This window comes from Musca autumnalis, unplaced genomic scaffold (genome assembly GCF_047663935.1).
Source record: "Musca autumnalis isolate F117 unplaced genomic scaffold, ASM4766393v1 scaffold_1, whole genome shotgun sequence".
Classification (NCBI taxonomy): Eukaryota; Metazoa; Arthropoda; class Insecta; order Diptera; family Muscidae; genus Musca; species Musca autumnalis.
Window position 1 is genome coordinate 300,125,764 of NW_027411644.1, and position 16,805 is coordinate 300,142,568.

The 16,805-nt window shown below is 37.5% G+C and overlaps 1 pseudogene; it reads left to right on the forward strand.

The window, feature by feature from the left end:
- Positions 1–543: 543 nt before the first annotated feature.
- LOC141392342 (protein transport protein Sec61 subunit alpha-like) lies at positions 544–15,440 on the forward strand (annotated as a pseudogene).
- Positions 15,441–16,805: the final 1,365 nt, after the last annotated feature.

Consider the following 16,805-nt stretch of genomic DNA (forward strand, 5'->3'; position numbering starts at 1 on the left):
TTCGGTATTTTGAGGGTTTTAGCTAAATAGTTTTTTAACTGAACTACCCAAACATAGGTCCATGTTATGGTGTAGCCCCATATAACGGTAACACCAGATTTAGCTTATTTTGAGTATTCTAGCTTAATTTGCACACGCAGAAAAATACATGCTAGAAATATGCTTGGATCCAAATAAATATATATTTGGGAGCGGTTGGAAACAAATATATGTTTAGATCCAAACATATTATGTTTAAGTCCAAACAAATATATCTTTGCAATATTTTGTAACATATCACAATTTTATTTCTTTGGGTACCAACATATTTTTATGTTAGAACCTGTTTTTGTCTTTGCACCCATACATATATTTGTTTGTAGGACTCAAACATATGTTATGCTTGGGTTATGAATTCGGGTGGTCTGTTTACGAAGACGAAGATCGGAAGATGGTCTGAGCCAAGGGAAATAACGGGTTGCCAGGACACGGATTGCAATCACTTCGTTGTTTGGTCTTATTCGACCACTGTTATGTATCGATCGTCTGCAGCTACCTAAGAATATGTCTGTGGTAATGCTCTCTGAAGCGGTGATTGGTAAATTATCTGAACCTTTGCCAATCAGATTTTCCACAGTCTAGAACACTACAGCGGTTAGAGGATATGAAGTCAAATTGTCTGTTTACGGAGATGATGGTCGGAAGATGGTCTGAACCAAGGGAAGTAACAGTTTACCAGGAAACCGGTTTCAATCTCCTTTTATCCTCGTAGGAGAATCTTCGTTCACCGTGGAAAATATGGAGCTATCAATTTGCCGTCCTCCGACTGATAAAGTCTACGAATTCACTGACTTTTTTGCAGAAACCGTTGTAATTTAATTGATGTATTTTCAGGACGCTGAACAACAACTTGGGTTATTTGATGCTTTAGTTTGTTGTAGGGGAGAGCTTGAGGGTGTCTCCGACTGCAACGATGAAGTTGGAGACTCGCATGGAGATGATCAGCAAGTAGCAACAGCTAGCAACAACATAACTCCTATCGAAATAGTCCTGGAGTCGTATTCCGACGACGGTGATTCCGACGCCGAAGTTGAAGACACGCAGCAAGCAACAAAGTAACTCCTATCGCAGTAGTCCTGAAGTCCATTAAGATAAGAGCATGCTCAGAATTGCATCCATTGCATACATCTCACCGATATTGACATATGGTACATGCGGTCTAGCAAATCTCTATCTCCAAAGCTCTAAACTGGCATTCCGGGATATATTTCCGTGCCCATGGTAAAAAAATATACGTACACAAACACACAACTGTTGAGGTGACGGCCGCTGCTCAAAGATTCCTCCGATTTAATGCGGTGCATAAAATCGGTCGCCGTTGGAATATTGAATTCATTTAGCTGGTATTCATGCTTGCTACATCGGTAACAATCATCACAATTGATCCCCACATATTGAATTTAGCTAACAGATTGGTTGAGCTTTCCCATATTTCCATTTGAGCGCAGCCAACATGATTTCTATTGATTCATTCTTGAGGACCACTGTCTCATATTGAAATCTCTCAAGGTGCTTGTCGGCAAAGTGCATGATCCACTTCTCCAGATAGAGGTTTAGCAAATGAGCGTGATAAGGTTAATCGTATGAACCCTGAAGGCCCAAGGGTAGTAGGCGAACATAAACGGAAAAAGTGGCTAGACCACCTCAAGCAATGCAACATTGGTACGGGATTAAGTAAATTGTGGGCAACGGTTAAATCACTCTCGAATCCGTGAAAAAAGGGATGAGGAACGGCTGTTACTTTCAATGGAGTGCCAGTGACAAATCCGAAGAGGTGCGCGTGTTATTTTAAACGTCATTTTATAGAGTACCCCGAGAGTGATAGGGCAAAGAGGAGTGAGCTACGCCGTATTAGATCCATCCCAGCCGAGAATAGATGTTTCAAATATTATCAGGAAAGCGAAATCTATTAAAGTGTTGGGCCCACACGGAATCTTAATGATAATGCTTAAGCAACTGGATGAACCCGGAGTTGAGTATTTAACAAGTGTCCTCAAGCCTGGGATAGTTGGCAGGGTGGCCCTGCTACGATTTTCTTCCTGTCGCCAGTAGAAAAGATTCTAGTGGCACTACTCCTACTCCCAATGATGAAAATATGTTTTATTGTTGCCCAACCTTAGCAAGAATTCCGAAAAATGGACAGCACCACAACAGCCTATGCGGTGCCAGCGTGCTATGCAAATGTTAGCGGTTCGCAGTGGACGAATCTTCCTGCCAGAATGCCTTCATGAGGAGACGAAGATGTTATCAGCACAACAGAATATTGATGTAGTAACTGCTTGGGTTTCCCTGTCACGATCTAGTGGACATGCTTCCCACACCCAGGTATGTCAAGAAAGATCTTCATGATCTAGAGAAAGAGGTCCAAAGCTAGAAACGAGAACCTCTAAATCAACGAGCCTATCAGGCAGACTAATGCAGTCGCGTAGGCAATACGGAAATGCAGTTTGAATGCCGTACTTGGAGACCACCCTCATCCATCGAATCAATTTATTTTGGGCCGGTATTGATGTCGTGATACCCAACAAATGCCCTGCACGTGGATTAGGACCACACGATATGCTGCATTTGTTTTGCTGCCCAGTTAAACTCACACATTTGTCCCCTGATTGTTTATGGACGCACCCAGTCCAGGTCAATTTACAAACAAACATATTTGCGTTGCTACAGAAACATTGATGCCCACAGGTTGAGCACATTTAACTGTTTAAGCTTTCCCACTTCCAATTTGAGCGCGACCAACTTAATTTCTATAGATTCATTTTTGACGACCAAATCCTGATATTCGAAGTTCTCAAGGCGTCTGTCGTCACGGTGCATACTTTATCCGATCATTTTCCTTCTACACGATTTTCACATGTAATTGGAATAATTATAATTTGATTATTTCATTTGAAATTCGAAACATTTCACTTGTAATTTGAGAATTCCCATTGAATTTCGAATTATTTCGTTTGTAATTTGAGAATTCCAATTGAAATTAGAATTTTTTCATTTGTAATTCGAATTATTTCATTTGTAATTTGAATATTCCCCTTTGTAATTTGAAATGTTTCCTTGTTTAATTTAAATTTTTTTCATTTGCAATTTCAACTGAAAATATTCAAATTACAATTGAAGATTTTCAGTTGTGATTTGATTATTTCATTTGAAATTCGAAACATTTCACCTGTAATTTCAGAATTCCAATTGAATTTCGAATTATTTCATTTGTAATTTGAAAATTCCAATTGAAATTCGAATTTTTTTCATTTGTAATTCAAATTATTTCATTTGTAATTTGAATATTTCCCTTCGAACAACAAATGAAAAAGTTCGTATTACAAATTAAATAATTCGAATTAAAAATGAAAAAAATCGAATTTCAATTGGAATTCTCAAATTACAAGTGAAATCACGGTGCTCTTGAATCAAATTTAAATGGAAGGTGCGTACACCTGGGAAGTTCTTGCGGATTCTGAAACTACAATGTTCATAGATGAGAAAAATCAAAAAACAAAAAAATCTCCGGAGTGCTTTTTAAATAAATTGCGATTCAAGTTGACATTTTTAGAGGTTGTTTAGGTTTTCACGATATTGCTTAGTAACCGCAAGTCCTATCAAAATGAGACTGAAGAAAATATTGTAGCTATGAAAATTCTCTACAAGATTGTCCTTTAGGTATTTTCGTAGGTTTTACCATTTTTGAGATATTAAATTTCAAATTGGGACAATGCACTGACTGTATCGGCCCCTTATAAAACAATGTCATGAAGGGTGCGCCTTAACTAACTTTTAATGAAAACCGCTTACACAGGGGAATTTTTTGTGAATTTTTTTTAAATAAATCGAGGTCAAAGTTCAAATTTTTAGGTGTTTTTTAGGTTTTCACGATTTTGCTTTGAAACCGCAAGTCCACTCGAAATGGAGCTAAAGAAAATCTTATAGCTGTGAAAATTCTCTACAAGACTGACCTATGTAATTTTTCCTAGGTTGTACCATTTTTTTAGATATATAAGTTTAAGTTGGGAAATTGCATCATGACATTGTTTTATAAGGAGACGATACAGAATTGAATTGAATATTTATTGTCCCAATTTCAACTTCTATCTCTCAAAAGTTGTAAAACCTACGAAAATATCATTAAGGTCAATCTTATAGAGAATTTTGATAGCTACAACATGTTCTTTATTCCCATTTTGATAGGGCTTGCGGTTTCCTAGCAAAATCGCAAAAACCTAAACAACACCTAAAAATGTCAATTGAATCGCAAATTATTTAAAAAGCGCTCCGGCGATTTTTTTTTTTATTTTTCTCATCTATGAACATTGTAGTTTCAGAATCCGCAAAAACTTCTCAGGTGTAAGCACCTTCCATTTAAATTTGATTCGAGAGCACCGTGAAATGTTTCGAAATTCGAATAACATGTGTACATGGTGGAGATAGCCTTGTGGATTTCTGACTGACATGGGTTTGGGATTTCAATACCCTCGGTCGAAAGTTGGAGACACCAGGTGTTGCATTGTGGGACGACAGCTTTGAGCTTATAACAAAACGCGTTGCAATGCATGTTGGGAGATGCTTCCTTTTGCTCGTTGATGTTGCATAGACATTCTCCCAAGGACTATCTGTACTGCTGTCGAATGAGTCTGTGTTATTTGCGAAGCAGTCAGGAATCGCGGGGCTGCTTAGAGTGGACACAGTCACATCCATTATCCTCTTTCGCTTGGATGGGTGGATGGCATTGGCATTAGATTACCTTCCCGCTGGAGTAACCATTGCAGCCTTTGCTTTCCATTTGCAGTTGGTAGAGGCCATTTCCTCGTTTTCCTCGGATTTTCATTCTGCACTAAAATTAACAAATAAAAAGTCGTAAAGTTCGGCCGGGCCGAACCATAAAATAGTCTTAATTAAAATGGAATTAAAATGGAATAATTAGCGTCCAACAACTTTTCGACAATAAATATACTCCTACTGCCTCCCACTATTGCTTAAATTACACTGTGAACACAAATGTTGGGGCAGAGATAATTCCTTTTGGAGATGAAAGCCCTTGGTGTGTGTATATTAAAAACCCCGAAGGACAGAGGCGCCGTGAGTCGAACTTCCGCGTTATGGCGGGATGAAGTTTTTGCAAGAGACACTGTAAGCCATCATGAATTAGCATTATATATTTGTTTGTTGTTTTTGTAGAGCACTTAAGCAACAGTGAACAAAGACATAACGCTAATTCCTGATGGTCCACAGGGTCTCTAACAAAAATTTCATCACGCCATAACGCGAAAGTTCGACTCACGGCGGATCTGTCCTTCGGGGTTCATAATATACTCACCAAGGCCTTTCTTCCCCAAGAGGAATTTTCCGTGCCCCAGACTTTCACCTCCATTTTGTTGCACAGTGTTATCTAATCTAATCTAAAAAAAAAATGTGTTCAGCTAGGTGAAAGGTACCACCTACGGGGATATATCAAAGAGTCAACCTATCTTTAAATTTTTTGGCGGAAAAGTTTTATAGCTGCAGGGAACTTCAAGAGTCAAATTGAGGGTAGTTTCATCAAAACAATGTAGACCCTCCAAAATGGACCCATGTTGACGAATTTTAGTGAAGAAATTTCGTGACCACTGAAAATTCCCGAAAATCGGGAGGTACAGTTATATAGGGGGATATACCAAAACATGGACTTATATTGACGATTATTTTTGAATAGACAAAATTGTAGCTAAAATTCTCAAAATACCGATCATTACAGCTAGTTCAGTTAAAAATTGCAGCTAAAATTCTCAAAATACCGAAAATCGGGAGATACCGTTATATGGGGGCTATACCAAAACATGGACCTATGTTGACGATGTTTCGTTGGAGATGTTTTATGACCACTGAGAACTTCAAATGTCAAATTACAGCTATTTCGGTTACAAATTGTAGCTAAAATTCCCAAAATACCGAAAATCGGGAGGTACCGTTATATGGGGGCTATACCAAAACATGGACCTATGTTGACGTTATATGGGGACTATACCAAAACATGGACCTATGTCCATATCCTTTGGGATATAAGTTTGTTGATCACTAGGAACCCTAAGTGCCAAATTATAGCTAATTCGGCCTGCAAATCCGGAGGTACCGTTATATGGGGGCTATACCAAAGAGTGGACCGATATAGCCCATCTTCGAACTTGACCTGCCTATGGAAAAAAACCCTCGCGTGCAAAATTTCAGCACTCTATCTCAATTATTGCGGACGCTAGAGTGATTACAACAGACGGACAGACGGACATGGCTAGATCGTCTTAGAATTTTATCCTGATCAAGAATATATATACTTTATAGGGTCGCAAATGATTAGTTCGATGTGTTACAAACAGAATGACAAACTTAATATACCCTCCATACTATGGTGGAGGGTATAAAAATTAAAATTTTCAAAACTCCTCGAACTTTTTTTTAAATAACTACAACAAACTCTTTAAAACATTCACTCTCCACTTTTTGTAATTTCCCCGATAGCAGAAAATAACAGTTAATGAAAAAATTTTCATTTGTAACGAAATTGCCTTATACGAACATTGTTTTGTAATGGACTAATTAATTTTTTATATAATTGCAAATTGCCTTAAACGTTATATTTAAATCGAAATCTTCGGATTGAAAATTCCATATAAATGATAAAAGTTCAATTAGTTCAAAGCTATTTGATAATAATTTTAACACGTAAGTTTTTTTTTTTATGGGATATTCAACACCAAGTTGTTAGTTACGCGCCCACCTTATCTGAGTTCGAGGGCATTCCTTATTACCATAAAAGTTGCTATAAATATGTATGGCAAATAACAAATCAATAACTAACAATTAAATTTCATTATAGGTAATTCGATTAGAAAGTGACACAATAGCACCGTTCCATTACTTTTTTAAAATAGTAAAACTAGCAAGAGACTATATAAAAATTTGTTTCAAAAATAGCGGAATAGAAAAATGATAGAGAGTAACGATGAAGTTAAGCCAATGGAGGGATACTCCAGACTTAAAGCAATCATATGATTGAATCTTCAACAATAACAAAAGAAACAGAAACGACAATTGTTATTTAAATGAGAAGTGCAAGTTTGAATAATTTTAATTTGCAAAACTGAGAAAAAAACGTTGTTTCTGGAACAGAGCTATTATGTCATATGAATTATGTATTACATTTATCATTTTTTTATCATTTTTTTAGTTCAAATAGTTGTAAACACACGTTGCATTTCGTAATTAATGTGAATTACTATAGCCCAGCCAATTCAATGCCAATTAGAAACTTTGTCATCTTAGATAGATTTTTTTTTGTCAAATGGAAATTGGAATCTTACACTATAAACCATTGACATACATACAATGTATAATTTTCATAGTATTATTATTCTCAATGTCTGTTATTTTTGCGTAGAAATCTTCTGAAGATTTGTTATCTAATTTTTTAAATTGCAATAAGCAGTTGTTAAAGATTGGGTGATAAAAACTAAACTCAAATAGTGAAACAAAAAAAATAAATGTTGTCATAACCTCTTATTATACCAGTTCAATTATGTGGTGTTGGACGTTATTGATTTGCATTATCTAGATTGTAGAAGAAGAAAGAATGCGATCAGCAAAAAGGTTACCATACCAATTTAAAGCCAAAGGCTTTTCCCCTAGCATTCCCTATGCCTCGGAACCATACATTAGCACGGGTAGTATCTATATCAAAATTTTATGTACCAAGTGGTCCGAGTTATGTGGATGCCATCAACTTGGTCTCATCACCGTTTACTGCCAGAATCCAAAATGACCAACAAACGTGTTTTGTTTACTTTTCGTATGTCATTGGAATAACGTCAGTACGTTACCCGCTAGCAATGAAAATTCCACTTGTCCAGAACTAGTTCTAAGCGGTACTAGTTCACAAGTGGCCCCTAAGTAACGCGAAGGGAACCAATTGCCACTTTTATATCTCTAAGTAAACTACGAGTTGTATAAATAATTCACATTTGCATTTTCTTTATAACTTACGTATAAATGCAGCATCCAATAACAGAAGCTAGTGTTGATAGACTGTATATGTTCGTATATATTATTCATATTGTTCTGGTATAAAAAAGGAATGCGAAGGAAATATACAAATTGTCCTCTTCTTTTCTCTACCCGCTAGCAATGAAAATTCCAATAAGCGATACTAGTACAAAATTGACTCCTAAGTAATGCGAAGAGAATCAATTGACACCTTTTTATCCCCAAGTAAACGACGAGGCATCAGTTGCGACTATTTACTCGCAAATAAAATTCACCACTTGTTATACCCTCAGCATTTATACTAACGAGGGTATATACCCTTTCATACGGGCAAAATGTGCCTCATCGAAATAATAGTTTTAGACCCCAAGCATGTTTGGACGAAATGGTTTCAGACAATTTAGAGTTGATTTAGCCATGTCCGTCCGTCTGTCTGTCTGGCTGGAGCGCACGATAACTCTCGAACGGATCAACCGATTCGGTCAAAAATTTTGGCTTTCGTAGTATTTTGTTTCAACTTAGTTTAAGTTTGGAGTTGGGTTATATTGGTCCACTCCTTCCGGTAACTCCCCCACAAAACTTCGGAAATGTTCAGAAAATTTGTGCGTACGATAACTCCTGAAGGGAGTAACCGATTTGGTCCCTACTTTGCACATCGGGAACTTTCTACTAGACTTACTCCTTCGGGTACCTCCCACACAAAATTTCCGAAAAGTTCAGTTTATGACCTTTGATTTTTGTTGTAGCAACTTCTATTCACTGTCCTCTATACGACTGAGAAAATAACCTGAAGTGTACAAAAAACTCCTATGACACCGTGTGTAGTGGTTGGAGCGCAAGATAACTCTTGAACGTATCTGCCGATTCGGGCCAACATTTGGACTTCGTAATATTTTTTATTTTGTCTAAACTTAGTTTAAGATCGAAGATAAGCCATATCAGTCCACTCCCACAGGTAACTCCCCCTTAAGAGTTAAAAAATGTTCGGAAAAATTATGCGCATGTAAACTCTTAATGGTAGTGACCTATTTGGTCCATACTTTACACATCCCAATATATCTACCATATATATCAGGTTCGATTATGTACTATATATGTCCACTCCTTCGGGTATCTCCCACACAACATTTTGGATAATATAAGAATAATAATAAGAACTGCTCTGGAATCATTTTTATTTTTGTTGCAGCAACTTTCATTCGCTGCCTCAATTACGACGGTAAAAGTTTTTTCAGGGGCAAGTCCATACTTCTTGAGAAAGCAGCCCGAAAAGTGTAAAACCCCCTACGGCACCATATAGTGGCTGGAGAGCACGACAACTCTCAAACCAAATACTGAGTTGATCCACACTTTGCATATCGTTTTCTTCGAATATTAGATGAAATTCGAAGATGGTGCTTGTAGGTCCACTCCTTCCGGTACCTCCCCCACAAAAATTCGAAAATATTAACTAAAATATTACGCGCGATATCTCATAAACAGAGCAACCCGGTTAAGGGTCCGTGCGAGGATCCCTTGAAATGTTTTACCTAGTGGTCCTGTTTACAGCGATATCATGTTTTTTCGTAGGCAAGCACATGATTCCAAAACCTCTGAATTATGTGGTGACCAACTGAAACGACAGATGGTCGTGATATATATCGAGGGGAATGACACCCAAAATAAGACCCACTTTCAAAATTTAATATGTCGGTCTATTCCTTTAGATACCTTCCCCGCAAAACTTTTTGAGCTTCTATTCAAATCCATTTTTTTGTCCATTCATACGCCCAACATATTCAAACAGGGACGTACGCAGGATTTCATTTCGGGGGGGGCCCAACTTGACCAAAAATCATGAAAATTAAAAATGTTGTGTATGGTTACATAGAGCTATTTTAAAGGTTTTTTAGTTGATTTTATGTATGTATATGCAATATTGCCACAAAGTATATACATTCAATAGAGAGATCACAATATTTTAGAAGCAAGATTGAAATTTGGAATGTTAGTCCTTGGATGTATAGAATTGAAAGTGAAGTTTAACCAAATTCTCCAACGGAATTGAAGCAATTACATTACCTCTTATTTGGCATTTTGGGTTCCAAATCCCACAGAAAATAGCTTTCGAAAGATTTTCTATAATTCAAGGCAATTAGCATAATTTTTAAAAATATCGTAAGTAAAATGGATTTTGGAAATCCTTTTGTGGGAGAACCTCCAAGCAAAAAGTGGTGAAAATAGATCCACCTTCGAATACAGGGATTGCAATCGCGAATATGTCAAATAGAGATATACAGTGGTTGGAGGATATAAACAGTTCGGCCCGAAAGCCTTTTCTTCCTTAAAGTACATATCCAGATATCACACACTAATTTCAGTCCCATTAAAATTAGTTTTTTTATTATTGCAAGAAAATAATTTTCATTAATGACACCAAAACTTTACTATTTTACCAAAAGCGATAGAGTCCGTAAAATCCAACTAAAAACTCAGAAAATTACATTAAAAAAGAAAAAAATTTTATCAAGAGCCGGGCGATACAATCAACGACTCATAGACTCCGAATCCAACACGCAGTACTGTTTGATAGTCCTGAAAAAATGGGTTAAGTCGAAAAACTCCATCTGATACCTCAATGGTTGTTGTTACCACTTATTAATATCTGAATTGTACGACTAGAAGTTTATGGACTCGATGACATTAAAAACTTTCCAAAGACCAATCACTTCTGTCGGCACAGCAGAGGCAAACTTATGAAAATTCATAACTTTTGTTTTCCGGAAAACAATTAAAAAGTGACAGCCTGTGTGAGTTGAAACTTTAATATCGAATCGAATACGGGCTACATAGCCAAAAATTTTTCTATTAATTGTATATCCAGGAAGTTTCAGATAATATGGATAATATTTGGGGTATACAATTTCACGATTGTTGGCGTTGCGGATAAATGCTTATGTTGTGCTCAAAAATTTGGCTTAAAGAAAGCCCAAATGTTTTGCACTTTTGTACAGAAGATACCTTAAAGAATCGACTGATATAGTCAATTTTGGAAGTCATTCCTTTTGATAGTTATGGTGTCAAGCCGTCAATTTAGTTAGTCGCCGTAAGATTTAGAGCTTTTGGACCACTCCTGACATAACCATGGACTTACTCACGAAAAATACGATATCACTGTAAACAAGACAGCAAGGAGTACCATTGGTCAAAATGTGCAATGACTCTTCGAATAGCCCTTAAACTACACTTATGTTGAATTTTGTGAGGGATGTATCCGAAGATGTTGTCCCGAATTGACTCTCTTGGTCCTGATATATGTACGTAAGGAAGTAATTTTAGGACGTTCAAAGTTTCGGTCAAATCGGATAATTGAAAATTTGTGTTGGAGGAACCTGAAAGAGTTGATCGATATAATCCATATTCAAACCTAATCTATGTCTCACAAAAATCGATTTGGACTTTCGAGAGTTATTGTGCTCAAGATTATAGGGAAACTTTTTAAAGTCTTGCGGGGAAAATGTCCAAGGAGTGGACCGATATGACTTAAAGTTTGGATAAAATATTGGGAGATCCAAAATTTGGACCAAATCTATTGATCTGTTCGGATGAACTGGAATAAATCAACTCCAAATTGTTTGACGCGGGTTTCGTCAAATCATTATTTCGCTGAGGTACATTTTTATCATTAGCCTAACGGCTGAGGGTACACTATCACGGCGCTCGTGAACCAACGTTAAATGAAAGGAGCTTACAACTGGGAATTTCTGCGGGTTCTGAAACAGCAATGTTCATAGATGAGAAAAATCCAAAACTAAGAAATAATCGCTGCAGGGATTTTTAAATAAATCACGGCCAAAGTTTTTAAGTTTTCGCGATTTGTTTGAAAACGGCAAGTCTTATCGAAATGGGACTAGAAAAAAATCTTATAGCTGCTAAAATTCTCTACAAGATTGGCATTCGTAATTTTTTTCTAGGTAGTACCATTTTTGAGATATATAAGTTTAATACGATACAGTCAGTGAAATGAAACCTACGAAAATATCATAAAGGACAATATTATAGAGAATTTTCACTGCAATTTTCTTTAGTTCCATTTCACAGCAAAATCATAAAAAAAAACTAAAAAACCCCAAAAACTTTGACCGCGATTTATTTAAAAAGCGCTTCGGCGATTTTGTTGTTTTTTTATTTTTCTCATCTATGAACCACCAATAAAAACAGGTGTAACCTTCTTTCACTTAAAGTTGGTTCAAGAGCGCCATGACATACAATACAAATTGCAAATTGGAAAAAAATCAGATGTGCATGCTATTTATAGCAGATATTATCACTTTATGATACACAACAATAAATTAATAATTAATAAATTTTTCTCCATTATTTTCTCACAATATTTAGAAATAAGTTGATATAAAATAGGAATACAAAATTTTGATTAAGACAGTAAAACAAGTTTCTAATTGTTTTTCGAGATATACTCCACAGAGAAACCTTGATATGTCGTACATATTGTCCAATAGACATTTCCTTTCATGTACTTCTAATCCGTACAATACTGAATTTGTAAACGGCCTCAAGGCCTTTATATTCATTACAGAATTCCACAACACTGACTTGGGGCAAAAGAAGGAATTCAGTTTTACTGGAAGTTTCTCTCAAAAAGAGTATTTAAAGAAAAAATGTTTAAATATTTCTTAGACAACTTCTACATTTTCAGTACATAACCTTCAGAACAATATAAGTTTTCATTTGAAATTTCAAAAACAAAAAATTAGTTTAGAGAAAAAACGTAAAAATATGTTAAAGTAGCTCAAAAAATCTAGTCAGATCAAACCATTTCGGGGGGGGCCCGGGCCCCCCGTGCCCCCCCCCCCTGCGTACGTCCCTGTATTCAAACCCCCTTAAATATATGTATATGTTTTTTTGGGGAAAAAAAGTGTTTCAATTCACACATGCTGAGGGTATATCTCTGTCGGCAAAGCCGACTGATCCTTTTTTACTGTTTACTGTTTAAACAACAGAAGAGAGGAATTATAAACATACTGGAATATGACTGTAAACTTGGAACTAGTACAATACCAGGTAATGCATATAGGGTCAATTCGTAACCTCCTATGACATTCCCATGTTAAAATTTATAGTTGGTTGCACTGTAAGGGGTCTAAAGTAGAACTAGTTACTGTAAACCTGAGAATCGATGAGTTTCCGATGTCGAACTAGTTCATTTTGCTAGCGGGTTAAGTTTTCGGGCTCTCGAGGTGGACTTTGAAGAGCCCAATTTCACGAAATCATTTTGGAGATACATAAATATTATTTCACTTTTTATTGTTACCCGCTAGCAATGAAAATTCCATTTAACGCAATTTAATTGGTCCAGAATTTACCCCTAGTAATGTGAAGGGAACCAATTGACACCGTTATATCCTCAAGTAAACGACGAGACGTCAGTTACGACTATTTACTCTTAAATTAAATCCACTACCTTTTTAAACAACAGAAGAGAGGGATGGAAAATACCTGTAAACTTGGAACTACATATTACAGTACCATCTACGGGTAATACATAGAGAGTCAATTGCATACTTTCGCAGACATCCCCTTGTAAATGTTTACAGTTGATTGCACTGTGATGGGTCTAAAGTGGAACTAGTTACTGTAACCCAGAGAATCGACGAGTTTCCGATATCGAACTAGTTCATATTGCTAGCGGGTACTGACTCGTCGGCCAAATTAGGAAAACAGTTTTAATACAAAACAAACATTAATTATAGGAATTAAATTCCTCGATGTCATAAAGTCCTTTTGCAGTATACTGCCAGAAATAGCCAAACCCGAAAGCAAAATCCAAGTCAGAGAGAAAGTGCTACGGACCGAATTAACGCTCTTCATCTTCTTGATATGCTGTCAAAACCCTCTGTTCGGTATCGTGAGTTCCGACTTTGCAGAACCTTTCTTCTGGATTCGGGTGACTATGGCCTCAAATTGTGGTACACTTACATCTGGCTTGATTGTGCAATTGTTGACTGGTGTCAAAATCATTGAAGTTGGTGACCTTGGGAGTGATCGTGCTTTGTTAAATGGTGGCAAAAAGTCTTTGGTATGGTTATTACCATTGGCCAAGCCATTGTTTATGTCATGACTGCAATCTATGGCGATCCATCTGTATTGGTTTACTTGTTGTTGATCATCATACAATTATTTGCCGCCGGTTTGATTTTGTTACTTTTGGATAAATTGTTGCAAAAGGGTTATGGCTTGGGTTCCAGTATTTCTCTCTTCATCGCCACCAACATTTGCGAAACATATGTGTGGAAGGTCTTCTCACCCACCACCGGTACAACTGGATTCGAAGGTACCTTTGTTGCCTTGTTCCACTTGAAGGCCACTCGTAACGAAAAATTTGTGCTTTGCGTGACCTGTTGGTCACCATTCGTCTTTGCTGTTGCCATCTACTTCCAAGGTTTCCGAGTTGATTTGCCCAACACATATGCCCGTTATCAAGTTGTCCTACACCTCGAACATTTCTATCATCCTGCAGAAATGATGGCCGTTAAATTCCAAAGTAACTTCTTCATCAACCTCCTTGGTGTTTGGACTGATGTTGATGGTGGGGCCAAGCTTCTAAAAAATTTCATGAAATCATTTTATTCTTTTGCACAATCGCGTCTGTTAATCTCGGTCCACACTAGAGTCATTTCATTGCAGAAATTTCATTAAATTAGGGGTTCTTAGATCGTGTTCCCCACAACAGCAATTTCATAACATTACTATAGCTCTGTCCCTTTACGTTCAAGAATCTTCACGTTTTACCACTTTTTACTCGAAAAGCGTTCCTTTGCTTCAAACACCATACAATTTATATGGGAGCAGTTTACAACTTTTACTACTTTGCCGGCTTTGCCATTTTCAGAAGTAAAGGAACAGGCCATCTAATATGTCCCTGTCCACACTAGAGTGAATTTCAATAAACTTAGAATTTCTTAGAACCTCACTACAGGTATTTTATGATTTTACTCTACTATGGAAATCGAACTAGAAAGGTATAATTTCTATGATATCAGTCTAGTGCAGTCTAGCGTGGACAGGGACTTAACAATTTGCTTAAAAAATTGTGGCTTTGCTTCTACAGCTTCTATTTAGTGATGTGAAAATGTTCGATAGTATCGATATTCATAGATATTGGCGTAAACAATTAAGTATCTATAATATCGATATTTTCATCGATGGTTTGCCAACTCTACTGCCACACCCACTTTAGTAGATTATCTATTGTTTTCGTCGTAACAACGCAAAGGTGTTGGTTCGTGTATTATTTCAGTTATTTGTTTCTGCTTCCTTTCTATCTAGACTCAAAAATTCTGCAACATAGACTGGCTGCATCCATAAAGAATCAGCAGACTGGTAAGTGGGGTTAGCTGGGAAGCTAAACAAATGCAGCGTGACGTGCGGTCACAATCCGCATGAAGTGCGTGTGTCAATTCGGGCCCAACATGAATTGAGATGGCTGCATCGTCCGGATCTTAAATGGGCTAAAACCACTCGTATTCGCCTTGGCAGCTGGCGTTATTCTGCTGCGATGGATGTATCTCCGTACCGTTCGTTGGTCTAGAGGTTTACGCTTATACACTGTTGGCAGGAGTTGGCAAACTGTTTCATTCCTCAGGGCGGCATACTGACAGGTTTGAATATTCTTCCACTGTGTGGCGCTAAGATTTGCATACCACGCTGGCTCCGCATAGTTTTCCGGTCTGTGGTAATTGTATTGTATTGCATTATAAGAGGTCAACAAGATTTCCCCCTTGTGCTGCCGACCGGCGACTTGAGAACATTGTTCCTACATCTTATCTTGTCACAAATAGCTTAAACACCACGCGAACGTTCCACCCAATATTTTTAGGGGTCGGAATCAGGAACCATCTACCAATTTGTTTTGGGAGAGCCTCATTTCAGCCTTCCTGGCGGTGAACAGTGCGGCAATGGATTTAGCAGCAAATATTTTCATATTCCTCAGATGGAGAAACTGCTATGCAGACATTTAGCCTATGACTTATGTCATCGACGATAGGACCTGACGCCAAGATCGTACAATCACCCGCATACATTACGATCTATATGCTGTGTGGATGTTGTGAAAATCAGGAAAGTTCTTTGGGGAACTCCTGGCTTTCGCGGACGACTTAGAAATGCTGTCGAACATTACACCGAATATCTGGTGGTGGTCGGAATCAGGACACCATCGACCAGGTGATGGGCAATGTGGCAGTGGATTTAGCGCCAGGTATTTTCATATTTCTCAGATGGAAGAACCGCACTAAGTCTGCCGTGTCATCGACGATAGGCTCCGATGGCAAGATCGAACAATCATCCGCATACATTATAATTTACGAAATGCCGTCTGGAGGGTGTTGAATTTCAGAAATGTATATGTTAAACAGAGATATAATCCCGCCTTGGGAAACTCCCTGTTTCACTCTAGGGATTTTGGGCTTCTTATTTCGGAATTCTACAACGACTAGCGCCCAAACACATCGTTGGTTATCCAATGTTTCAAACACGACACGGAGGGAAGTCTTGTTTACATCCTCGAACAGCTTGAAATGGTTGACGGTATCGAAGGCCTTCGTTATGCCAAGCGTTACGAAAACTGTTTGGTCACATGGCCTGTTCTGGTTCACTCCTCGACTGTTGAAAATTTTTCGGAATGCATGCTGGTGTTGGGCAACTGGAAGTAGTGCCTCTAGAATCTTTGTTTTCGGCGACAGAAGGGAGAACGATTCACT